This window comes from Macrobrachium rosenbergii, chromosome 28 (assembly GCF_040412425.1).
Source record: "Macrobrachium rosenbergii isolate ZJJX-2024 chromosome 28, ASM4041242v1, whole genome shotgun sequence".
In the NCBI taxonomy this organism is placed as follows: domain Eukaryota; kingdom Metazoa; phylum Arthropoda; class Malacostraca; order Decapoda; family Palaemonidae; genus Macrobrachium; species Macrobrachium rosenbergii.
In genome coordinates this window covers 499,680-527,061 of record NC_089768.1, presented here as the reverse complement: position 1 = coordinate 527,061, position 27,382 = coordinate 499,680, and the positions used below count along the sequence as shown (strand labels likewise).

Here is a 27,382-nt window from a genome sequence, read left to right as displayed (position 1 = left end):
GGGAGCCCTCAAGGGAGACAAAGAAGTTTCAGGCCTGTGGACTTCGGAACAGATAAGGTGGCACATCAACATGGAGGAATTGACAGCAGTTCACTGGGGACTGCAAGTGTTTGCATTGGAGGTGTCCAGGAAGACAGTGTCCGTCCATTTGGACAACACCACGGCTCTATCTTATATAAGAAAACAAGGGGGAACTCATTCTTTCTCCCTTTGCCAAGCAGCAAGACCTCATTTGGGCGGATCAGAGTCGAACCCAGATCTTAACCAGGTTCATTCAAGGGAAATGCAATGTTTTAGCAGACGAACTCAGCCGTCGAAGACAAGTTCTCCCCACGGAGTGGACTCTAGACCCTCTAGTTTGCATAGGGTTGTGGAAGCTGTGGGGAAGACCGATTCTAGATCTGTTTGCGACCACAAAAAATCATGGTCTCCCACTGCATTGTTTGCCAGCGCCAGATCCACAAGCTTGAGCGACGGACGCGATACTTCTGGATTGGTCGAATATGGATCTTTACGCCTTTCCCCATTCAAGATGGTGGGAGAAGTGTTAAACAAGTTCCGAAATCAGTGGAATGTAAAGATGACATTAGTAGAGCCCCATTCTGGCCAGCCCGAGAATGGTTCCCGGACTTGTTGGAGCTTCTTGTAGATTTTCCAAGACTATTACCTCAAAAACCCAGTCTACTCAGACAACCACATTTCAGAAGGTTCCATCAAAGACTGTCCACTCTGGCTCTGAACGCATTCAGACTGTCTTCAGATTGGTGCGAGCGAAAGGATTTTCAAATGCAGTTACAGACGCTCTTGCTCATTGTAAACGACTTTCCTCGAGCAAAGTTTACCAAGCCAAGTGGACAGTCTTCCGTGACTGGTGCAGGAGAAACAACATCTCGTCTTCTAAGACGTCTACACTATAGCAGAATCGGTGATTTCCTTCTATATTTGAAGTGTACCAGGAACCTTTCCACCTCAGCCATTAAAAGGCTACAAAGCAATGTTGAGCTCTGTTTTTAGACATAGAGGTTTAGATCTCTCATCTAATAAGGACCTTTCTGATCTTATCAAGTCGTTTGATACGACCAAGCAAAAAGAAGATAGGCTAGTAGCCTGGAATTTAGACGTGATACTGAAGTGGCTGTTGCAACCACACTTTGAATCTTTGCAATCTCTCTCCTTAAGGGACCTTACTAGGAAAACTCTGTTCCTAGTAGCATTGGCGACTGCCAGGAGAGTTAGTGAGCATCACACTTTGGATAAAAAAGTTGGTCTCTTTCAAGGTAATGCAATCTGCTCATTTACCATAGGATTCTTAGCCAAGTCCCCTGCCAACCCCTGGCCTCGCTCATTCGTTATTAAAAGTTTAATAGATATCCTAGGTCCGGACGAAGTAGAAAGAACCCGTTGCCCTGTAAGGGCATTAAGATACTATTTACTGAGAACAGAAAAGATCCGTGGGCCATCGAGCAACCTTTGGTGCTCAATTAAGGATCCTTCTCGCCCGCTTTCGAAAAATGCCTTGGCATTTTTCATTAAGGATTTAATTCTAGAAGCGCACTCACAAATTGACAAAGATATGTTGCCCATAGTGAAAGCCAAAGTGCATGAAGTAAGGGCAGTTGCCACGTCCCTGGCTTTTAGGCATAATTTGTCTATTGCCTCTATCATTCAAACAACGTTTTGGAAATGCAAATCGGTTTTGCAACTCATTATTTGTGTGACATTGAGACTGTCTATGAAAATTGCTGTACCTTGGGTCCTACAGGTAGTCCCTGGTTTACGACGGGGGTTCCGTTTTTACGCCGCGTTGTAAACCGAAAATCGTCGTAAACCGAAAAATCGTTGAAAATCGTCAAAAATCATAAGAAAACCTTACTTTTAATGCTTTGGGTGCATTGAAAACGATGTAAACTGCATTTTTATTGAGTTTTTCTTAAAAAAAAACTCCAAATTATGATTATTCTGCCATTTTGGAGCCATATTTCTTCCGTCGGATCGGCGTATGACGCGTTGTAACCCCGGAACATGCGTCGTAAACCAGGAAATAATTTCTGATGAATATATTTGAAATGCGTCGTAACCTTGGAACATCGTAAGCCGGACCCGCCGTAAACCGGGGACTGCCTGTATTTCGATTGCTGGTATGGTGTTGGGAGAAGGAGTGTAGGAAGCTTCCTTCATCCTCCCTATTTTTTTGGCCTTGATTCATGGTATCGAGTCGTAGGGGAGCATGGGGCTACTTGGTATTTGGAGTGCTCACCAGTTTTTATCCACAGTGGTTGAATAATGGTATGCTGTAATGTTTGGCTATAGGCAATTGTGTTTTGTTTTATTTATTCTCTGGTTGTGTTTTTCTGGTACGGTGCCCAGGGCAGGGAAGAACTGATAATTCTTTGTATGCAATCGGACACTCCTTTTCAACAAAGGAATCCCCCTGTGTAGCAGGCGACTCCTGGCTGCACCGCCATGCCGCTATATTTTGAGGTGAGCGCCATCCAGAGGTAGTACTTTCCTGTAGCAGCTCTCTCAACAGGGAAGGGACCAGCAAGCATTTTGGCTAATGCTAGCAATAATTCTATTTCTTCACATTACTAATTTTAATGTATTGTATTAGGATAGATAACCCATGCATCCCACCTCCTATAATGTGGGATTCAGCTATGTAATTACTTGGTAAGTAGCTTATATAATAATGACATTTTTATAATAAAATAAAGTTTTATTTATACTTACCAAGTAATTACATGATAAAAGCCCTCCCTCCCTCCCCTCGCATGGTTGGAAGGCATTAACGTATTGAGCTCGTTTGCTAAGCTGGTTCCTCTCTTACCCCGAAAGTGGTCAGGGTCACTCGCCTAGCCAAAACAAAGTAGCGCTACTGCGAATTTCAAAATTCTAGCTGCTGGTTAATAGAAACTAATAGCTATGTAATTACTTGGTAAGTATATAAAACTTTATTTTATTATAAATATGTCATTTTTAATCCTTTGGGTGTCTTGAAACAATGTATCCTGCATTTTTATTGAGTTTTTCAACAAAAAAACCTCCAAATTTTTACTATTCTGCCATTTTGGAGTCATATTTCTTCTGTCGGATTGGTGCTGTCGGTGTAGTAAACCTGGAACATGCACTGTAACCCATGAAATAATTTTGATGAATATATTTGAAGAGTGCCGTAAACTCAGAACTTTGTAAGCTGAGCCCGTCGTAACCCGGAGACTGCCTGCATATTGGGAACTACAGAAGTGTCCCCCATTAAAAACAGTTAATACTAACTAGCGTCTAACAACAACTTGTTTTATATCACTACAGGGCTGCCATTATGCAAGACCCTCAGCTGAAATGTTCATAGCAAATTGCTCAGTTTGCTTTTTGCCAGTTGGTACCGCCCATACCACCTGCCATGAGCATAGTCCTTGTGATGAAACAGCTCGTTTTAAGTTGTCTCAATGGGTCCTAAGGTTCAGTAGGGGTGAGGAAGGGGGAGATTATATCTTTCTGGCAGAACTCCGGCAGCAGATATTTAACCCTTTCTCAGAACATGATCTATGTTTGGGCCAAAACACAGGAACATCAGTCCCAAGTACTCCCAGGTTAACCCCATGGAGGAAGTAGAGGGATCTTTACATGGGGGTGACATTCTTACTAAGAAATATGAAGTGGACATTGCCACTGAAATGGCCCTGCTGAACCCAGAAGGATCAGGGACACAAATTTTAGCTAGCCATGGGAGAAACCTTCCAGAAGGAATTCCATTTCCCCATGCGGCTATCAATGCAGAAGAGGATCTTCCCCCCAAAAGGGGCATTAGGATCCACCTAACTCTGACTGAAATAACTACATTTTTGGAGGGGTATAGTAACTTACCCAAGACTTCTGCCCCTTGGTCAACAGGCAGTTACAGTTCAGGTGTTGAAGCTCAGATTGCGCAAGCTCCCCCAAAAGGGATACATAGTTTGCGGCATTTGATCAACTCCATAAGGAAATTATGAGTAACATCAAAGATATCCTTGCCACAGAATGGCAGTCTGCAAGGGACATTAGCATGATTCCGAAAAGGAAATTAAGTTAGTCATGTACGTCCCAAAGTGTAAAACTACTGCATCCAATAACCGAAAAGTGAGAGTAGATACCAATGTTGCCCAAACAAGGTCTAATATTAGAGTTCCAACTGAAAACAACAGAATGGTCAGTTCGGAATACAAAACTTCAGATCAAAACATAACAGGGGCTCCAATACTCACCCCTGATGATACTGATAATCCTTGGCGAGATGCCTCAATGTGCATTTTCTCTCCCTATGGTAGGTATCCAATTAATGAGAGAAAACTATGATTGAAGTTGTCCATGTAGAATTTAGAGACAGGGCAGCATTCCCTATTACAGAATGGTGCCTGGTACCACCTTCATCAGACATGGAGAAACCCTTTACCAGGTCAACAAAAAATGGATCTCTACTTCCATTTTGAATAAGACCCAAGTTGCTCAACAAGTAGCCCCAGCCTTCTGTCCCTTCACTTTCAAAATAATTATTAATCATGTGAAGGCAGATTTTCAGAATATTGTAGTGACTAAAAAATGAGAGACAATGGCAGAATTAAAACCATTTGCCATGGTCATGCCAGTTTCAGGAAATTCAGCCAAGGAATGGGCAGTGCTACAACACCCTTTTGAAAAGGAAAAAGCTCCCTGTAGATATAGCTACGCAGCAGTTTGAGACCCCTATGAGAAGAATCTCAAAGGGGACAGTCTCGGCATAATTTCATACTAGGATCCACCTCCTTATAGTCCATGAGCCAGACCCTTAAATTTTGAAAATCAGTATCAAATTAGGGGCAAAATTTCACTATGATTTTCAGATAGCTTCAAGTATTTAGATTTGGAAAATGTATGATAGCCCTGGATATCTGCTGGCTAAATCATATCTTATGAGCATTTGCTGTACTAAAATAATTGCAAGACAACGTCAAAAGGATGGAAAAGAATTCTTCTGCATTTTAAGTCATTTGTGTGTCACTGATAAATGGCCAAAACTGACCAATAATAATAAAAGTTGTATTGTCTTTTAAGAATCATTATTCCAGATCATTAGCCCGAGTGATGGTATAATGACTTCAGTTGATTAAAAATTCATTTAATTTAATTATTTTAATCAAAAACTCATTCTATTTTCATTTAGTTTCTCAATTTCTTTCTGTTTTTACTATTTCTCGTTTCTTACTTCCACAGGTGAAAACTAGAGTGTTGTTCAATATATATTAATCATGACAGGTATAAATATTGTGGTTACTGAAGAAGAAAAGTGTATTTTACACAGATGTTCAAATAAAGTTGATAAGAATGAAAAACTAGCTGAACTTTTAAGTGCTGAGTCTTGGCAAACTTTACTAAAAGCTGCCACCTTAGGAAACTATGAACCTGTCTTAGCCCTATCTACAGGCTTAAATGATAATGAATTTCCTTATTAAACGACCAAGGAGTGTAAAAACACCTGGACCATTACTTCAGGCAGTCTGCATAGTCTGTTAAAAGACAAAAATGGTGAAGGGATCACTGTCACGAGAGAAATTAGTAAAGGCTACACAATTACACGTGGATGATACTCTTCGAAAATATACTATCAATCGTGGGTGTGCAAAGATTATGGCACTGACTCGCAGACATGGTAGCTGTAGAAGCTCACCATCACAGATCTGGTTACAGAAATTATACCAGATCTACCAGTAAAAATAAAGAACTAGAAGCTTCCAAAGAAAACCATAAGCTTTATAGTGAAGTAGAACATGATTTGTATGATGATTTAATTAAATGTATAAAAACATCCGTCATCCCAAAGCAACAAATTGTTCCCCCTCTCATCCTTGACAGATAATCTTCAGTTATCTGTCCAGATGTCAGAAACAAATACCTTTGGATGCATACCAATAGATCAAGCCATAGAAGAAACAATAAATAAAGATACTCAAACAATGGGAGGTACCTTTATTGATGCTGGTGGTTCAAGTTCTCTTCACCCTGACCTGCTTACAAGAATGGAATATGATGAACATGCAGTATCATCTGTAGTGAAGATCTTTAAAAACTGGATCAATCCTTGTGCAGAAGAAAATGAACTATTAATAATCTGTACAGGAAAAATAGTAACTGCTGAAGTTGAGACAGACTTAATGAATGTACTTAAAATTGGGGAAAATCAACATGAAATCTTTAGGAAGGAGAGACTAGAAAGCATCCCTCCTACAAAGAAATTTAATGACTGTGTGACGCAGTGTAAACTTAAAACATTCACTTTAGTGTGCATGAAACAAGTGGTAAAATATAAAGATAAAGCCGTCATTTTGAATGGCAAAATTGTCATAACATCACAAGCTTGGAATCTCAAAATGAAAGCGGTTTTATTTCATTCCTTAGGACCTCTTTCATGGCCTCTTAGCAGCGCCTGAGGGACTACTTCGTAAAACTAACAAAGCTTCCCTCGAAAACTTTTTGCAGTAGGATGTGCCCACATCTGAATCTGTTCCACAGCATTCTGCAACAATTAGTAGTGGTATGTATCTTGTTCAAAAGATAAAAGGTAATGAAGCAATATTTAGGGAAATTGCCAAGGATTTGTTTCCCATGATTTTAAATGAAGGTGAAGGAAGTCAAAGAAATGATGTTGTATTTTATAGATATCAAGAACTATCAATCAAGAATAGTGAGCGACAAATGAGAGGGTCAGATTCTGGAATGAAGGTCACACAAATTACTGAAAAACAAATAATTAGACAATGAATAAAGTTCTTGTGGCAAACAATTAACAAAACAAGGCTCATTTCATTCTTGGTGGAAAAATGGAAAACAGCAATGTAGTACAGTATAAAGAAAAATTAAAAGATAAGTCATTGTTTTTAACCTGTGGAAGCAGATGGTCGCTTACTATTATGTGCTGACCAAGCTTCAAAGGAAGGATATCAGGCAGTATTGATAAGTTCAGTAGGTTCTATGTGTTCATTTTATACCTAGCATTAAAAAGCATATCAAAGTGCCATTGTATCAGAAATGTGGATCTAAAAGTAGAATAAAACTTGTTGATATTGAACAAGTAGTAGCTCATCTTGGAGAAGGTGTATGTGATGCTCTTATTGGACTACATTCTTTCACAGTTGCGACACGGTCAGAACATTGGCGGTAGGAGGAAAAGTTATGGCACTGAAGATGATGATTAGTGAAAGAGCATATAACACATTTTCCAAGTTGTGATCAGAGTGGGACTTACCAGAATCATTAATGGCAGACTTGGAAAGGTTCACTTGCTACTTTTACTCTAGGAAAATAGCATCAGTTAACATCAGTGAGCTAAGGTACCATGTGTTTTGTGCCAAAAAGGGAGAAATAGAAACATTTGTTGCCACTATGTTTAGACTGCTTGAAAAAACATTCAGAGAGGGCAAATTATCAAGCTGCAATATGGAAAAGAACCTTACAACCAGATCAAGGTAGACAAACTCCCACTGGAAGAGGTTGGAAATTGATTAAAACTGATGAAAAAGAGAAACTTCCTACAGGCTAGATGGATGGCTTGCCAGCCCCTGAAGCCGTCCTTTGTTTGCTTGCGTGCACTTGCTCCAAAAGTTGTAAGTTACCCAAGTGCATTTGCTTATTAAATAGAATGAAATGCACAAACATGTGTAGTCTTACAGATTGCAGTAGCCAAGGAGTTACGGAAACCGTAGATTACCAGCAAGATATGAATGACAGATATGATTTATGTAGCTGTGATTGTTAGAAAGTTGATTAAAAATACACGAAAAGAAAATCCTGCATGAATTTTAAGGCGACAGCTCCAAATAATTAAGAAATCTAGCTAATGTGAAGCAATATGTGAGTAAAATTACTCAATATGGTACAGTGTAGAGACTGTAAAGACTAGGAATGCTGTGAAAATAGATGTAGTGCTACAAGTCACTACGATGCTCTTACATTCAGAACTAATGGTCCTAACTTTTAAACAAAGTATCTTACAGAAATTTTATAAAGATAAAAAAAGCTTTACAATTGTATTTTGATAGTAAAACAATTAATACACTGGTTTGATTATCAGTTGTTATGATTTTATTATATTGCCAATTTTCATGAAAAAATTGAGTTATGTATATAAAATAGGGCATTAACAGGTTGTAAGGTACATGTTATAAGCTCATAGCTTTGCAAACTTGATGGTCGTAGGCCAAAAACAGAGCATTCTACAAAGGTTTTTGTAAACTGCCTCATCTTCATTTGCAGAAAAATGTGCTACAATACTGTATATGCAAACTACACAAAAACAGCATTAAAATAGGTTTGGCCAGTTCTTTTTCAAGGCTATCATACATTTTCTATATCTAGGGTGCCTATTCATCCCAAAAATAATAGTAATCCTTTGCCCCCTAATTTGATACTGAAAAATTGGCTGGCTCATGAACCATTATTATTATAACCTCTACCACCTTGTTGGAAGTTGCCACCAAAAGGCTTCCAGAAGATTCCCGAACAATTTTGCTGTTGTGGTCAAAAGTTTTACGAGAACCCTATGACTTTCAAGAATGGCGCATAAAAGTGCAAATGGAAACATTGGAGGGCTCTAAAAGCCACTTCCCAATGTAATTTCATTATTACATTCTAACCCCTTCTGTAAAGACCTGTTTGAGGAGTCCGTTGTGGTTAAACTTAACGAGCAAGCCCGCCAACAGAATTGTTCAGTGTATGCTCTTGTGAGACAAGGGGGATTCACTAAAGAAAAAACCTGAAACTTTCCTTTACACAACCCAAAAAGGCTCGCTGTGATCAGAAATCCTGTAGGCCTTCAGTCACCGAAAACAGTTTTTCCTCAAAGACAGTTAGGTGGCCAGAAGGGGCAACTCCCTGCAAAGGAATAACAACAACAGCACCAAGAAACTCCTTTTCACAAGGTCCTAGGACCCTCTTATAGAGGAAAAGGAAAAGCAACACCTGGAATGTATATCAAGGGCAAAGGCATAGGAAGAGGCGGATACTAATAGGAATTGCATGGTCTGGGGTCGACTTCAACGACACCACAGGCATTGGGCATCTTTCTCTTGGGGACGCAGCATTATTTTCAAATGGACTGGGGTGGAAACGGTCTCCCCCCCTCCCCTCCTTTAAAGGGGTTCTTCCAAAAACCAGACCCCTCTCTGGAAGGTTACGTGCAGAAAGGCCATGTTAATGGGAGCCATAGAGAAACGCATATATTCACCACCAAGCATGTCTCTTCAGTGTCCCCAAAAAGGATTTCTCCAAACAAAACAAGCACATTTTTTTGCCAAAAGTTCTAGATAACTACCATTGTCCAAGCACATTCAATCATTCCAAAAGGGACTTGGACAGTTCCTAAAGATCTGAAAGATGCATACTGGCACATCCTTATCGCCGTTCCCTTCCGCCCCTTCCTAGGTTCTGGATAGGGAAAGATATGTGCAGGTTCAAAGTCATGCCCTTTGGGCTAAATATTTCCCCAAGAGTTTTTTTTACAAAATTAGCAACGGTAGTTGTTTGAAAACTCAAACAAGAAGGAAGGCAACTAATAGCCTATCTAGACGACTGGTTGATGTGGGAACCCACAAGAAAAGAGTGCTCGAGAAAATCTAAGAGCAATGGTCAACAGACTCCAATTAAAAGGTTTTATAATAAATTGGAAAAAATCCCACCTCACACCAGCAGACACTTTCAGCAGCTGGGATGGTGTTGGGATACTTTTCATGGCTTGTTCTCTCTCCCCGTCATACTTAAAACAGAATAGGGCAAGTCCTCAAAAGGTTCCTTGCATAGCCCAGAGTTTCCAGGTAGCAGTTAGAACATATGATGGGCTTGCTGCAGTTTGCATCAGTAATAGATCCAATACTCAGATTGCAACTAAAAATGTGAACAAATTCTTGCTATCACATGCAAGAAAAAAAATGTGAGACCGACCTCATCAAAAGATTCAAAACGTTCGGGAGATACTTTGACCTTGGACCTAGAAAGAATCTCTGGCGAAACATGTCACCCTGAATCCTCCATCTGTATGTGACAATACACACATATGCCTTGTTGACTGGTTGGGAGGACATTGGGAGGGTTATCAGGTGGCGGGGAGGTGGTTAGCTACTCTGAGGAATTGCCATATCAAATTTTCGGGAACTGATGGCTGCCTTTTTGCCTCTCAAAAAATTCAAACCTCCAGGAAAGAGACACATTTGTTGGGTGTAGACAACATGATTGCAATGTCCTGCGTTAAGAGGTCGGGATCACGTTCACCTCTTCTCAATATGGTAATGCTAGCCACCGTTTGGATGGTGCAAGCAAGGAAGTGGTACTTGTCTGCAATTCACCTCACAGAGAGTCTCGGCATAATAGCAGACTCTCTACCAAGGAAAACAACAGCCTCAACAGAGTGTATGTTGGACAACCACTCTTTTCAAACAATAGCCAACATGCTTCCACAACTGGAAATGGATCTGTTTGCCACAAATGAGAATCAAAAACTCCCATTATATGTGTCTCTGAACTTGGACAGTCAGGCAACAGTAAGAGATCCCTTCCTACAAGACTAAAACAAATGGAGGACGACATATCTTTTTCCTCCATTGTCCCAGATTTCGAAGATTTTGAGCAAACTTCTAATCTTCAAAGGAACAGCTTACTTAATAGCCCCAAATTGGCCAAACAGGCATTGGTTCCTGTTACTTCAACAACGGACGAAAAGATCAATTCCACTAACATCCACTGTTCTATCCCTGACAGTAGGAAGGAAAGTCGTCTACGCACCCTCCTTTCTGAGCCGAGACCTTCATGATGGATTTTTAAAATATTTTCTACCTTGAAAATTACTCGCCCAACATTGCTAGGTACCTAGTACAAACATTACGGACTTCATCTATTCTGCAATATCAGTCCGTATGGAAGGTATGGTTAGATTATATCCATAGTGAGAGCCCAGCTGAGATTTCTATGGAAACACTTTTAAATTTTCTTATATACCTTTTTGAAGACAAATTCCTTGTGGTTACAACAATCCTGGCATACAAGGCAGTATTAACAGAACCCTTGCTTTATGGATTTGGGATTGACTCTAGTATAGAAATTGTCGTTTCCCTTCTGTGGTCTGTTGCAGTACAAAGACCTGCTCCTAAAAGGCTTCCAATTACTTGGTCCCTGATCAAGGTGCTTAGATTCTGTCAACCCCTCAATTCAGTGGACCCAATACAACCACAAAGCACAGGCTAGAAAAGGCGATCTTCTTGATTGCATTAGCATCAGGACTTCATATTAGTAAACTGGGCTCTCTTAGACAGGACGATACATCACGCAAACAGCTGACCATCAATTATTATTGTCCCCTGGCCCATCATTCCTGGCCAAGAATGAGGATCCTTTAAGGAAATCTTGTATTCTGATAAAAAACTCAATTTAGCAGACAAGACATTATGCCTGGTTCCAGCACTTAAGGTTTACCTAGAAGTCACGGCAAACATCCCAGAGGGTCCAGTTCTCCTACACCCTAGCACAAACTGACCACTCTCCCTACCAGGGCTGAGAATGATTGAAGTGTCTCTCATTAGAAAGGCAAACCCACATTCCTTTCCTAGGTCACATGATATTAGGAAAGTAAGTACATCATTGGCCTTCTTCATAAATGTCTCTTTCAAAGAAGTCTCCGAATGTACAGGGTGGTCATCAGAGACAGTAATTAAAATAAAAAAAAATATTGCCACGAGCTCGAAGAAATTCAACTACACTGTTTATCAGTAGGTGTAATGGTTAGTCCTAAGCCCTAGGTGCTACAGCAGAAAACCAAGGGTTTTATTGATGGTGAGTATGCTAACTATTGCTTGGAGGAGGGTGACAGTACTGCAACCAAACCCAGCATGCTTTGGTAAGCCACTGTAGAACTACATCCTAAAACATAAGTTCATGTATAGTTCCTTATTCTTTGGTACCAAAACCTGAAGAGTATGTGGAATAAAGAATGGGGCTTGAAATTTGTGGCTTGACCTCGGACCAGATATGTTTTTCTTTTGGGGTGTTGGGATTAAAAATTGACAGCTTAAACCTTTTTTGTCACCTGTCAATTTCTTTGTAAAGCTTGAGGGCGAAACAAGCGACTATGCTATAAAAAAATAGGTTTTGACTTAGGAAAACCCTATTTTGGGTAGTCGCTGTTGAGTCCTCAAAGCCCGCCCACTTCCCTGACAAAAAGGCATGGGTTTGCGCAAGGGAGTATCCTGCATTGACCAGCAGAAAGTAATGCTTCTTGGTCTCCGCGTCGGGTCTGTTGTTGACACTACAGCAGATTGCGCATGCACATTAATCACTTCTTCTTCCAAGCAGGTTTTGACAATGGAAGAACCTAAGTATACAGCCTCACTGTGAAGATTTGGGAAAGTGCCCCCTTATCTTGAGTCCATTACATACTCCATCAAGTGTTACAGTGTTTATCACTACGACACAATACCCAGCCGCGATATGGTACCAGCTATAAGAGAATTCTTTGACATTAGTTTGGTCACCCATGGAGCTCTGGTAGACCATGGAGGGTAACCCCTTGACAACTCAACAGCGACTACCAAAAATAGGTTTTTCCTATGTCAAAATCTCTTTTTTCTGATTTTTTTTTTGTTAAAGACGGCTGATTTCATTGCTCTTAGTATTAATATCATTTTCAGAAAGTCAGTGGACCTAGAAGTTTTCCTTCTGTTTGGAGGGAGGGAAACATTGCTGCATTATCTTATGCCTCTCAGAATATAGGCCGATTTAAATTACCCATTTTATGCAAGAGTTTTGAGAAGCTGCTCTCTAAACATCTTTGTAGGCTTTTTTTTTTTTAAAGATAATAACCTGCTGTCAGCATTACAGTTCGGGTTTTGTAAAGGCCTCAGTACTAGTGGTGCACTTTTGTCAGTATCTACTGTCTTGTAGAGTGCTCTTGATGGGACTTGGTGGACCATTTATTAATATTCTGAATGAATTTTTGATATGCAGAAACCAAAGGGTCTGTGTTGATGGCCAGTATTATGGTAGCTTTAGTAATGTCTTTTAGGTGAACCTCAATGTAATGTTAATGGACCTTTGCTGTTTATTATCTATACTAGTGACATGTGGCAAGTTCTGAAGAACAAACTGGTTGCTACTCGTCTAGCTGTTGTTCCTGCTCTGTGCCTTAGGTATGTGGTTGTAAAATCCTCAATTAGATATATGTTACATATTCGTGAGTGGAGTAGGCTTTGGAGCATAAAGCTTAACCCTTTTAAAACTCAAAGTGTGATAGTCGATCCAGAATACTTTTGCCTTTGCCGCTTGATTTAAATTTAAGTACAGTAATTGACTTTTGAGATGCATATATGTAATATTGCTGCCTCTGCTTCTCAAAAAGTTGCTATCTTGTGGAAGAAGTGTTTTCAAGTGTTTCATGATGTAGCTATTACAGTATCTAAGTGTTTTAACTCTTTTCTTCTCCCTTGTTTGAAGAACTGTTTTCCAGTGTGGTCTTCTAGTGCTAACTCTCATCTCAAATTCTTGGATAGAGTTATGTCATCAATCAGCTTTATTTTGCCAACGCTTGTTGACTTGTGGCATAGATATAAAGTGAATTAATTTTGTTTATCGCATAAAAATGTATATACTATAACAACAAACATCCTCTGCACTCTTCTGTATCTGATCGATCTGCGTTTCCTCACAACACTAGCCAGGCAGCTGCTAGAAACATCAGGTTTAATACAGCACAGTTTGGTAGGAGTTTTATCTTGGCTACAGCTGAAATGTGGAGTGATTTATCTAGTGCAGGTGTGGAATCTTCCGATACCAAAATAGTTAAATGAGGAGCAAATTAATTCCTGCTTTCTGCCCAACTCCTGAATACATGTGTTCATGTGTATCAGTTTTTATGTTCTGTTCCCTAATGTTTATTTATTTATAACTTTTTCTTATAACTTGTCTCTCTCTGCAGGCTTTATAGTGAGAGGGAAAAAGAAAGAGCTTTATTTTTATGAAGAGGAGTTTTATTTTTGTGAAGATAAATGCAGGGAGAAAGCAAGCAGGAATTCAAAAAAAAAAAAAAACGGTAGATGTAATAGTATGGCAGTTATCTTTAAGTTTTGCTACTGCCAGATATTTTGTCCGTATTGTGTAAGGAAGAAGAGATAACGAGAGAGAGGGTGGTAGTCAGGAAAAATACAGAAATAATCGTGAGTGAATAATCTCTTTTGCCATTAGATACATGATTCACGTCTGCTGGAGTCCACCTCATTATCTTGGCAGATTAAACAGATATTCCAAGGTAAAACTAAATTAGCAAAGTATTATTTGATCCCAAGGTAGTGGATATCAGTGATGATGATTTTTTGGTAAAAGATCTTTTCATACCCAGCTTGTGATTGCATGTCTTTGCCGTCCTGATTACCACTTGCCTGAGTCAGGCATGGCTGAAACATAGGGAAGCTTTTACTTCAATGTTTTTTCTAATAGGCATTAGAGGTTGAACTGTTTGGCAGTAATGAAATTTCCCTGGTATTTTAGATATGTAAATCCAGTACAGTAGAAAGAAATTATACCGTCAAGATTAACAGCAATTGAAAAATAACTTTATAATGGACTCGGGGTGAACGACATGATCCGGCTAAGTTTTATTGTTGTTTTTATAAATAATGATTGGTTTCTGGTGTCTTCCAAGTATTTTTAAGTTTATTTATATGTCCTGCTTAAGTATCTTAAGTGCAGGTATCTTGCTTTCGTACTGCATATTAGTTCATGTACATTTGTTTATGGTAGCAGCAAAGTTTGTAACTACCAGAAAAATATTTAAAGGACATTTATAGAATTTGATGTTTATCCCTGCTTGTGTTAGCAGTCTGTATGAGCCAAACTTAATTTGGGGATAATAAGTGTTACATGGATGATTTACGTTTAATCTGCAAGTTTTTTGTATAAGGAAGCAATGGTCTAGATTTAGAAACCATTGTTCTTACAAGAGGGAAACATTCCTGAAAGGGTGTATTCCTTCAAGGATCAATGAATATCTTTCAACTTTCAGCTGAATACAAGGATTATCCTTTGTCCAAATACTCTTTGGGCCATTTGCCTTTTTTGTTGTTAGGCACAGATTACATGTAGGAGTTTGGATGTTACAGTTTTCTGCAAACCACCAGTGAATGATTACTAATTGAAGAGATTGTAGTTTAAGGTACTTTTCACTGATCTTGTTCCACAAGGCAGTAGCACAGTACAGTATGGGAAATCAATTTTCTATATGGCACACTTACTGCTTCATATGATACTTACTGTACCTTTGCCTCTCATTTTAATGCAGAAACATTTACATTATGGTATCTCAATATCTTTGTGATTGGGTGTTTGGTAATCAACACTAAATGTTTGTTGAAAATGCTATTTAGAAATTGTTGTTACTGTAATGTCTGAGAACCTGGGAAGATATATTTCAGACCAGTACAGTACTCTCTTCTGTTTGACCTTCGTAATGTATGCAGCAGCCTTATACTGTGATTGCTCTTCATGTGACACCTTTTGAGCAGCCATCGTTAGGCACTTTGCTTCCTGAGTTTTGGAATTGCACACAACAATGAGACCTTTAAGGTTAAATGATTGCTTATAGACTTTAGCTTCCATTACTCTTAATGCGTAGCCATAACTTATTATTTTCATCATATATGTTTTATTGTCATGGTTTCCTTTACTGTACAGGGTTATATTAGCGCTTTTGCCCAAATTTCCATTTGATCCAGGTCCTCGTCCATACCCCTTTCTCCATGTTTTTCTGCACTGCCCTGCTGGTCTCCATTTTGCAACTTCTGTATCTTAATATGACATGCCCAACACACTCTAGTTATGGGTCTCAGCATATTGGAGTTACACCTCTTCAAAATCTCATATATTTTCTGTGTGATGCAGAGACATTTATAAATTATAAATGCTTCTTACATATTTGCTTTGCTGTGCTTACCAGTAGACTATTTTAAATTACCGTTAGTGTATTTCAGAAATCTCTCTAGATGGTAGCCATTTTTTTTTATTATTGCTTGCTCTGTTCCAGCTCTATAGTTCAGTGTGTTGCCCAACTCCTCCTCCTCTTCCTCCTCCTCCTCCTCCTCCTCCTCCTCCTCTAGTGCATGTTAAGCATTTCTGGCATCAAAAATACCATAATCCATTTATTGTTTGCACACTTAGGTATTTGAGCATTTACTGTACAGCAGATATTGCCATGACATTTTTTCAAAGTTTTTAGCTGTTTGCCCAACTGTCAGATGCAGAAATATTCAAGGCCTTTCTAACTGTACATGTAGGTACTTCTCGATTTTATCTAATAAAAAATTTTTTTAAAATAAACCATTGCGTATTTTCATCTTGACCGCAAATATCAAGTATGTCTTCGGGCTGAAGATGACAGCACCAGAATCTAGTAATTAGTTCTCCAGATGAAATGAACTTTTTGAGACCTGGAAGCCTTGAAGTAGGCAGTACATGGAAAGAATTCAAGAGAAAATAGAAGTTAATCAAGCATGTTGAAAATGAGCACAATTAATGTTTGTACGGTGGTAAGGAGAGTTGGCAGGTGGAGTTGCTAGCACAAATATATTTGTTCTTAGCATATGTACCATGAACAGAGACACCAGAAGACAAACAGGAAGCATTAGAAAGGCCATCTGATGCAGTAATAGAAGTGTTGCAGTTAGTAGGTATAAAATTAGAGGACCTAAATGGTCACATAGACTTGAACAGCTTTGGTTTTGAGGATTAGATGGGAGGAAACAGCTCTGGAGAGAGAAACCGTAGAGTAGCAACAGTAGCACTTGCTCCAAAATCTTGCTAGGGCTTTGGGTCAGAGTTGCTAAGGGTGGAGAAGCTGAAATAAAAATTGATTTTATCATAAAGATAAGTACAGACAACACCCAAAAAAATGATTACACTTTAACACGAGGTAAGGCATGTTTAGCAACATAAGATTGTTGCAAGGTGAATTCATAATGAGGGACAGGAAGATGGTAAGAAAGTCAGTTAAAAATAACGAAAACATAAAATTGAAAAATAGAGTCAAAGAGGATTGTAAATTATTGTCACCAAGAATTGCATCAAAGCATGGAGGGTGAAAAATGAAGGAGTCAAGACTGGAAAAAAATTGTCACCCAGTTTAACACTGAAACATGATGGTGTCAACATTGAAAGAAGGCAAAGGTAAGTATCATATGAAGCAGTAAGAAACAGAAGAAATATGTGGTGTGACATCTGGAAATGAATTTAAGCAAAGTCATGGTTTTGGTATCAAGAATTGCAAAGAATTTAAAAAAAAAAGAAGAGAGCCTTCAAGATTTGGCAGAAGTCAGATTGTAAAAAGATTATTCAGTGAGGAGAGGAGGAAGGCAGATGATGGCATGATATTTTGGAAGGAATGAAATCTAATTTTCAACATAACAGAGGGAGATGGAAATATTCTATTCAGGATTACAAAATGGAAGAGGAAAGATGGAATCTAGGAATACATAATGAAGGAAGAGATGAACAAGAAGAGAGGGAAACAAGCACAGTATGAAAATAAATACTGTATTGGAGAAGATGCTGGAGGAAAGGGTTTGACAACAGTTAAAATCAACAGATGTCAGTTGGACTATGTGACAGTGAAACCAACAGGAGAGGCAGTCTTTATTTTTTGATGCAGTTACAGAAGTGCCATGCTAAGAGGAGCATATAACCTGCATTTGTGGATCTCAAGAGCTTGTAAGTGATTACTAAATCACACAGTTAGATTGGCATTACAAAAGCAGATGACACTATAAAGATTCAATAATCATGTGAAGTTACTGGACAGTAATATAAGATCTGAAGTGTAAATGTTTGCAGGTATATTAGAAAAAATGAAGAAAAACTCTGGTGTGATTCAAGGATGAGCTCCAAGTCCTTTGCCGTTATCACAATAATGGAGGAAGTCACAAGGTATGGGGTTAAGATGGAAGATTGGAATGAACAGTAGAGTATTGAAAATCAGTATTATTCAGTAATCCCTCAATTATCTGGAACTTGACATTATCCGGACCTCGACATAATCCAGACCCCAGGGACCAAGGCCTGAAGATGTATGATATATATAAATTTTGAAATGAACCTTACCTCTCCATTAAGGGATTTTGACAGAGGAAAAATCTATTTCTGAGGAAGGTCCCGTGTCACCCGGTGAAATTCCATTACAAGCACGAATTTCTAGGTATAATAATGCTAGATATACCAGAGAAAAAGAGCTTTCAGGAAAGCTGGGGGTACTACCCCCAGTCGATCGTCTTTATGAAGACGTCGGTATAATGAAGGGTGAGTGAAATACCACTACCACGGAAATATACTCGAAAGATCTCTCCTTATCAAAACCCCCGTAAAAGAGCGGTGAGCCGTTACAGCTCCCACACTCAACACCCGCCAGGACGGCGACACCAGCGCCACCTACTTCATTCCATGCTAGCACTAACCCCAGACTTGGCATGTGCAAGCAGGGGGGGGAGTACTAGACTAGACAGGGAGGGTCACCGGGTGACACGGGACCTTCCTCAGAAATAGATTTTTCCTCTGTCAAAATCCCTTTTCTGAGTACAGTCCCGTGTCAGCCGGTGAAATAGTGATAGAGAATCATGCCAAGACTGCTACTACTGAAAAAAAGGAGGGTAACCTGAAGAAAAAGCAAAATTGTAACGAAAATAACTTTAATTAATGAATCTCTTCCATGAAGCAAGAATACTTAAAAGTAAGGTAACTCAATTTTTAAGGCACACCAATAAACTTAGCACTACAAAACAATGGAGGTCCCCGGTCTGATGGGGAAAAAACCTCAAAATCTTAAAATTACTTAAAAGTAGTGAAACATGAAATGTGCACAGAACAAGAAAAACAACCTTAAAACTATACATGTAAACTTAGGCTTAAACACGTAAGAGACAAGACTAATGAATATAACACACACAATTATCCGAGTACGTGGAGCCAAACAAAAACTGTCCAGTACCCCATAAGTTTTTAAACAATTATGGCTAGTCAGATTACAGTTTTCCATCATCAAATACAAATATATCAATATGAAGAGCTAGGCAGTGAGGCATAAACAACCAGGAGAATAAGCAGAGAAGCAAATGAGGTAGGCGGGGGGGGAAAAGGAAATGATATAATTATTTAAGGTGTGGGAGATGACACTTCCCACTGCTATAGTAGAATATTTCAGGGCTTGAGTGATTTTTAAATAGTGGCGTTTAAACACTAGAGGTGATTTCCAACCCGTATATTTTGATAACTCTGAAAAGTCCATATTATGAAAATAATTAATAGAAGTAGCCACTGCTCGAATATCATGAACTTTAGGAACTGAGTCTGGGTTGGCTTGTTTAATGAAATACAGAATTTGTTGCCTTATACCATTAAGAGAAAGAGTACCACCTTTCTCCCTGATAAAAAGAGGACCCGACTTACTCTGTGGAGTTCTTGAGAGGTAAGATTTAAGTGTATGGACTGGACATAAAGATTGATCTTGAGGAAGGGGCACCACCTTCCAAGGAGACCACCTGTCCTGTGGGTCTTCGTTCTTAGCTAAAAATCTAGGGTCAGGGGAGAGGAGGACTTCTCCGGATGGGAGGAAGTTAACAAAATTATCACCTCTAGTGAGAGCTGACAGCTCTGAAATTCTAGCACCTGAAGCCAAACTAAGCAAAAATAAGGTTTTCCTTAACAGATCCTGATAAGAGCAATGGAAGTTATCCAACTCTGATGCTAACTTAAGGACGTCATTGAGAAACCAAGTAACCGAATGTGGACGTGATACTGGTCTCAGACGAGCGCATGCTCTGGGGATGGATGAAAAATAGGAATCTGTAAGGTCGATTTTAAAGCCGTAAAGAAATACTTTCTTCAATGCCGACTTGACTGTGGTAATAGTGGCGGAGCCAGACCTTTCTCAAACAGTGACCTAAAGAAGGAAACTCCTAAATTAGTCGTCATAATTTTGGCTTCAGATGCTTTCAGGAAGGAGGCTAACTTTTTGACTGCTGAGTCATATTGTCTAATAGTAGAATCTCTTTTATCTGATTCTAAAAACAGAGTATTGACAGGGTCAATGTTTGCTCCTTTTGGGCTGCGAACTTTATAAAGTCCATAAAGCTAGGCATCTTGAATCCTTGAGGAAGCTGACACAGTCTTGGTTTGTACTGTCTGGGTCAGAATGGGCTTGGGAATCCAAGACTCCGCAATCCTAGTTCCTTAAGGAGAGGGAACCAACTGCTCTTCGGCCAATAGGGGCTACTAGAGCTGGTTGACCTTTGAATGTCCTTAGTTTGTGTAAAACTTTCAGCAGTAAATTTATTGGAGGGAACAGATAAATCCTCTCCCAATTGTTCCAATCTACTGTCATTGCGTCTGTGGCTAACGCCTGAGGGTCCAGGTTGGGGGCTACGTAACAGGGGAGCTTGAAGTTGCTCTCCGTTGCGAACAGATCCACTTGGAGTCCCGGAACCCGGCGGCAAATCCATTGAAAGATTCCGCATCCAGGGACCACTCCGTCTCCAACGGGTAGTCCTGGACAGGGAATCTGCCACCACGTTCGGACACCTGCTAGGTGGGTGGCTGACAGGTGCCAACCGTGCTTGTTCGCCAGGGAGAAGATAGCTACCATCACTTGGTTTACTCGACCTGATTTGGAGCCGCCCTGTTGATGCAATGAACTACCACTGCGCTGTCTAACACCAACCTGATATGAATCCGATTGGGAGGCGGATTTTCTTCAGCGTCAGAAAGACCGCCATGGCTTCCAGGGTGTTTATATGGAACTGCTGAAACATTGTGGACCACGTTCCCTGTACTTTCTGTTTTGGTGAATATCCCCCAGCCGCTTAGAGAAGCGTCTGTGTGGATAACTAGTGCCGGAGGGGGAAACTGAAGTGGAACTGTTTTGGACAGGCCCTGACTGTGGTCCAAGGCCGCAGTCTTGTCTTTAAGATCCGAGGGATAGAGGAGACCTTGTCCCTGAGCTTGGTGTTTGCTCGACTCCGCCACACTCTGTTTATGTCTTTTAATTTGGCTTTCAAGAGCAGGTCTGTCACTGAGGCAAATTGAAGAGACCCGAGGACCCTTTCCTGTGACCGACGGGATGCTGACGGATTTTTGAGAAACCTCTTGGGAGAGATGCTATCTCTTTCCTCTTGGAAGGAGGGAGAGATAACGTGTGGGAGGACAGATTCCACTGAAGACCCAGCCACTGAAACCGAGACTCCGGAGTCAGGCGGGACTTCTCCCTGTTCAGCTGAAAACCCAATGACTCTAGGAAATTGGTGACTATGGACGTGGCTTCTTGACACTCCGGAACAGTTGGAGCCCAGATTATCCAGTCGTCCAGGTACGCTGCTAGGGAAATTCCTTGGGACCGGAGCTGCTGTACTACCGTATCCGCCAGCTTGGTGAATATCCTGGGTGCAATGTTCAGACCGAAGGGCATGACCCTGAAGGAGTAGGCTTGATTCCCGAGTCTGAAACCGAGGAACTGAGAGAAGTTCCGCGCAACCGGGACGTGATAATAAGCGTCTGAAAGATCGATAGAGGTGGTGACGGCTCCACGCGAAGTAGAGTCCGAACCTGAGCTACCGTAAGCATGCGAAACTTGTCGCATTTTATGTAGAGATTTAGACGCGACAGATCCAGGATCACTCTTTGCTGATCGGAGTCTTTTTTGGGGACAGTGAATAGCTTGCCTTGAAACTTTAGGTGCCTTGCTTTCTTTATTGCCCGTTTGTTGAGCAATTCTGTTACATAATCCTGTAGGATTGATGTGTGGGTGGCTGGTAAAATCTGTTTAGAGGGGGAGGATTCTTGATCCAGCTCCACCCTAGTCCCTTGGACACAATGCTGTGTGCCCAAGGGCTGAAGGTCCATTGGTCCCTGAACCAATACAGGCGACCGCCTACCATGTTCTCTCAGTGGGAGGGAGCGGGTTTGTTCCCTCTACCACGTCCTCTCCCTCTTGGGGTGGTGTTAGATCTTCCTCTGTGGGGGGCCTTGCCCCTTCCTCCCCTTGCAACCCTATTGAGGCCGTGAAAAAATCCACGGCCTTCATATGTAGGGTTGTAAGCTGGTGAGGATACATAGGAGGGCGCCGCTGGTTGGACCAACACGTACTGTTGGGGTTGGGACTTCGAGGTAGATGGCTGGGCCACTGCCGAGACCGGGACGGCTTGAACCACCGCCTGATGGGGCCTCTTATGTCTCCTGAACCTTTTTCCTCCTCTTGTCTGGGGCCGGCCGATTCTGGGGTCTTGCGCTTATAAGTGGGAATTCCCCACCGAGCGCAGACTCTGATTGGCCCGTGTAGCCTCAGACATGACGGATGTAACCTCTTCTTCAGGGAAGAGGTTAGGTCCCCAGATTGAGCTTTTAATGAGCTTGTTAGGCTCGTGGCGGATTGTAGCGTCAGTAAAAATAAATTTTCTGCACTCCAGCCTAGCCATAATAAACTCATGCAAGTCTAACTGGAAGCTCGCCAGGAAAGACTTAGCTAGGACCTGGAAAAAGGGTTCGTCCGAGCCGGAGACGGCAGTAGCTTCAGTAAGACAGCCGGAGCTCAAGGACCGGGCTAACTTAGTCTGGGCCTCAAACTCCGCCTTCAACAAAGATTCCGGCAGCTTAGGGAGTTGTTCGCTAAACTGCGTGGAAGCGCAAAGAGGGTCCAGCTTGCCTACAGTGAAAGTGGACGGGGCGTCCACCCAGAACTCATTACTTCCTGGGAATACCAGGGAAGTAGGGTCTGTTTCCCTTAATTGAGGAAAGGGATTCCCGTCAAAGCATGCTCGGGCCGTAGCCAGAGCAACTTTGTCCATGCAAGGAGTGGGAAGATCTTCTCCCAGGGTGAACATCGTGAAATTGCCCTTGAAAGGGGTCAATTTTGTGTTCACTGCCTGCCACTCCGTCAGAGTGCGCAGGAGAGCCGACTGAGCCTGGTCCCTAGGGATGATGACAGTCTCCCTAGGTACCTTGTCTGACCGAATCCAGGCTTCTTCAGTAAGCCTCACGAAGCCAGGATAAGGGGGCAGGAGATCGGGGGGGAAGAACTCCAACTCCTCCAACCTTCTCGTGCCCAGACCGTCTAAGGTAAGTTTGCCATCATGTTGGATGGCCCGGAGTGCGAACCGCCAAGGGTTTCCGACATCAAACGGCGGGAGGTCCGCAGTGTCGGGGATAGAATACTGTGGTTCTGTCTTAGGTTGGCGAGCCAAACCTGCCAGTATATTGTCATAGTTGGCAAACTTATCTGAGATCTTCTCAAACCTAGAATCTAGGTCCTCCGTGAACTTTTTGTACAGTTCAGTGGCAAGGGCTTGCGCATCAAAAAGAGGCTGGCGAGGAGGGCTTGGTTTTGCAGCCCTCTTACTCGCGCCCTTGCCGGAGGAACTAGATTTACTCCCGGAGGCTACCGGTCCTGAAACCTTAGCCTTCGACGGGGAAGGGCAATGCCTTCTTGGAAGTCGAGGACTTGTAGCCCTTCGCCTTCCATGAAGTCTTCAACTTGGGGATAGCAGACGGAGCTCTATCACCCAAAGAAGAAGACTTCACAAAACCTGCGAATGAAGATACAGATGAAGCAGGGGAGTCAAACAAAGGGGGGCCCGCCCCAATATCCTCACTTACCTCACCACTTACCACCTGGTCCTGCTCCGTATTCATCGGTTCCAAGTCGAGATTTAGGGCGGCAACATCCTCCGAGACCTCGGCGTACATGATGTCCACTTGAGGTGGCTGGGTCGCATCACGGATCTGTTGAATGATAGGGGTGGCAAGTTCTTTTGGCACTGCAGCCGCCACCCGTGCGCGCCGGGTAAAGCAAGTCCTCAACCTGGCGTCAAGGACGTAGGGCTTCCCGACGGAACATTCCTGCCGAACCCAGCCACCCAGGCCCGGAGGGATTCCAAGGCAGACTTCTTGGAAGCTTCATCCGCCTGCAAGTAAACCTGCAGTTAGTCAGGAATGAAAAGTCAGACGGAGAATATAAACAACGTAACGCATGAGGAGCATGGACCGGAGGAAAGAAGACTTTCACTTACCGACTCATCTTGGATGGTTGAGGAGAGAGCAAAGCAAACCTCACAGCCATCGGGTGCCAAACAACCAGGTCGTCCAGTCGGACCGCACAACCAGCGTGGGTCCGCACACATGTGCCCGTAGGGTTGTTGAAGGAGGCGGTACACCGGCTCCTCACAGCGAACAGTCTGTAAAGGTAAAAGTACATGAACCTCACACTCTAAGCAAAATAAAGTCGGCAAGGCCGGGAAACTCAACTACAACCGGAATACTCCGGTGTAGAAGAACTACCAACATAAACTGGGCCAATAAGCTTTAAATGCACAGAGTGGAAGGTAAGGATTCAGACCCCGGAAGACTCCGGGGAATGAAGGAACGAGAAACCAGGAACCAACCATAAGGGCTGCCAGAAAAATAACGGCGGAGCCCCCGGGTGTGGGACCGAATCACGATATGGTAAAACAAAAAATAATAACAACAATCAAAAACAACAATGATGGTAACACCGGAGACCGGAGGAGTCCGTTACGCTAGCGTGACGTAGAATCAACCCACATTCATCTCCCCGCTGGGAAACAATCGGGTAAAGGATCTATGTTCATAACATACGGCGGGCCACACCTTAACCCTAACTCGTCAGAGCTCGATGGGGAGATGAGAGGTATGAGACAGGATTCAACACGCTCGAGCAAACGAACCACCCACCCCACCACAGCGAAGCTGGGGACGGTATGGGAGGGAGCGAATCCCTCTACCAATAGGAGGAGTCCCTGACTCGGAGAAAACGCCATCTAGCGTCACCCGCACGAGTCGCAAAGCTGAGGGAGGGGGAGGGGAGGGGGTAGTGAAGAGGAGTAGGCTACCGGAAGGGGACAGGAGACAAGGAGAACATGACACCCGCTCAACTGCATCCTTCCTTCCAAATGAACTTGGAAGGGAAGCCTACTCCAGGGAGCTACACAGCCCAAAGCCCAACTCCTCCTAGGCGTAGCCTAATATAAACCTAACCTAGTATAGGTTAGGAAGGAGAAAGGGGTGTAAAAGGAGAGGAGGAACCAACAGGGAGAGAAATTTTGTGCCGAGAGCCAACCAGGAACGAGTAGGGGATAAATAGGCGACTAGCCTAGAGGAAACACACCCAAAGAACTCGATTCCCCCAAAACTGGAGGAAGAGGACTAAGGGGCTCACTCTGACCCCGTAAAACGATCCCGGAGGAAACAGCAAACAAAACTCCCTCAACCTGATCTCCGCACCCCGGGCAAGGGATGGAGCCCACACTACAACCATCATACAAAAACAATCAAAATAAAATTACGTTCACAGGAAGCGTAGCCTACCTCGGGGGCCACGAGAGGTAAACCACACAACCAAAAACAATAAACAAAATAAACTAAAAATACTAAAACTAAAAGAAGAGCACCATCTTCAAGTATAACATAATAGCCTATGAGACTAAATGAAAAAGAACTCAACCTGGTGGAGGGGGGGTACTTGGACGGGGCATCACCCTAAGAGAGGCCGACAGGCCAAAATGCAAAACAAAAATTAAAATTAGAGGGGGAGCCACCGCACGGAACCACCAGGAAGGAATTCAAGGGCTAAAATCTATATATATAGCGACAAGGAGGAAACTCCAACCGAAAGAACAGAAGGAGTCGCCTCATGGGTCGACATGGCTGACCGGGACGCCGTGGCATCATAAGAAGATCCCCATATTTATGAAAATACGAGACCAAAGCAGCCAAAAACAGATCAAAACCCCACAAGAAGATGGTACTTAACTTAGAGATGGAAAAGGTGCTCAAGCCATTGTAGGTGATGTAAAAACAATCCAAAAAGGGACGAGCACACAAAAGAAGCGAACGTATCACGTGCTAGAAAATGGAATGAAGTAGGTGGCGCTGGTGTCGCCGTCCTGGCGGGTGTTGAGTGTGGGAGCTGTAACGGCTCACCGCTCTTTTACGGGGGTTTTGATAAGGAGAGATCTTTCGAGTATATTTCCGTGGTAGTGGTATTTCACTCACCCTTCATTATACCGACGTCTTCATAAAGACGATCGACTGGGGGTAGTAACCCCAGCTTTCCTGAAAGCTCTTTTTCTCTGGTATATCTAGCATTATTATACCTAGAAATTCGTGCTTGTAATGGAATTTCACCGGGTGACACGGGACTGTACTCAGAAATATAGCTTTTACTTCCACGCCAGCGATAGTAAAAGCTGTATAATGGAGGGGTAAGTATTGAGAAAATAAATCTTTTAAGTATTTATTTCTTCCCTGGTGGTTGGCAATACTGTGTGGTCTTTGGAAAATGTTGGTAACACTGCTTACACTCAAATACAGTCTGAGAAAGGTTTTGGGGGGTGGTGGAAATCTCAAGAAGTTTCCAAGGCTGGGGTTGGGTCAGATGTCTGGGTGGCATGGCAAAGGAGGGGCAGTAAGACTGTGTAGAGGAACTCACTTAGAGAAGGGGATGTACAGAACTGGCAGGTGGATGGAGCTGGGGAGCCATTTCCCTGGCTGGGGGGGTTGGGGGTGTTGGGGATGCTGTGTTGGATGGGTGATGAGGGATAGGTAGATATCTGACTGCCTAGAGCTTGTTTTGTTTTGTGTTTTTATGATAATTCATACTCTATATAAGGACATGTACAGTACTGAGATAAGGTAGAGAGAGAGAAAACAAGTGCCTGTATATTAACACACAGCTTGCTTTTTTTATAATTTGCATTATTCTCATTTATATTTTTACCGTATTTTCTCATTTTTATTTTTTGCAACCCAAAGATAAATGAAATTGTGTGCAGAGGGTACATATGTATGCACACACTCATTGGCTGGCGTTGGTAAACTTGCTAAAGCCTTTTTGTTTTGGGGGTTTAGGCTTGATTTTTCCACATTGTGTTAAAGGATACATACAGTACTGTACTGTAACAAAAAAAAAAGAGAGAGAGAGAGAGGGGGAGAGAGCAACAATTGAGGTATTGCTTACATTGAAACTTCTACGGTAACACACAGACTCCTGTACGTTTTATTTATATTTTACTCTAATCTCATTTATATTTTTACTGTATTTTCTCATTTTTTATTTTTACAAACCAAAGATATGCAGACACTCATTTGTTGGTGTCATTAGGTTGGATTCACCAGCCTTCAGTTATATATAGCACAACTTCTTGCCAACATTTGCAAATTTGCATTTTAATTATTTTATGGTAATATTTTATTGTAATTAGAGATGAAATATCAACTGTGATAAAATATTCTCTTTTATGATGTTTGCTAATCATACTTAGAGTCAACTAAACTTGTAATGAAATACTGTATA

General features: G+C 41.8%; 1 protein-coding gene across 16 annotated transcripts in view; it reads left to right on the top strand.

The window, feature by feature from the left end:
• The window catches only part of LOC136853965 (ralA-binding protein 1-like), a 437,575-nt gene that overhangs the window by 178,406 nt on the left and 231,787 nt on the right, over positions 1-27,382 (top strand). For 3 of the 16 annotated variants that reach the window (XM_067129881.1, XM_067129878.1, XM_067129876.1), the window contains exon 4: positions 13,107-13,178. The exons of the other annotated variants lie outside the window; for them this stretch is intronic. The gene's annotated coding sequence lies outside the window, so the exon portion shown is untranslated. The remainder of the gene's footprint in view (positions 1-13,106; positions 13,179-27,382) is intronic. 16 annotated transcript variants of the gene reach the window in all.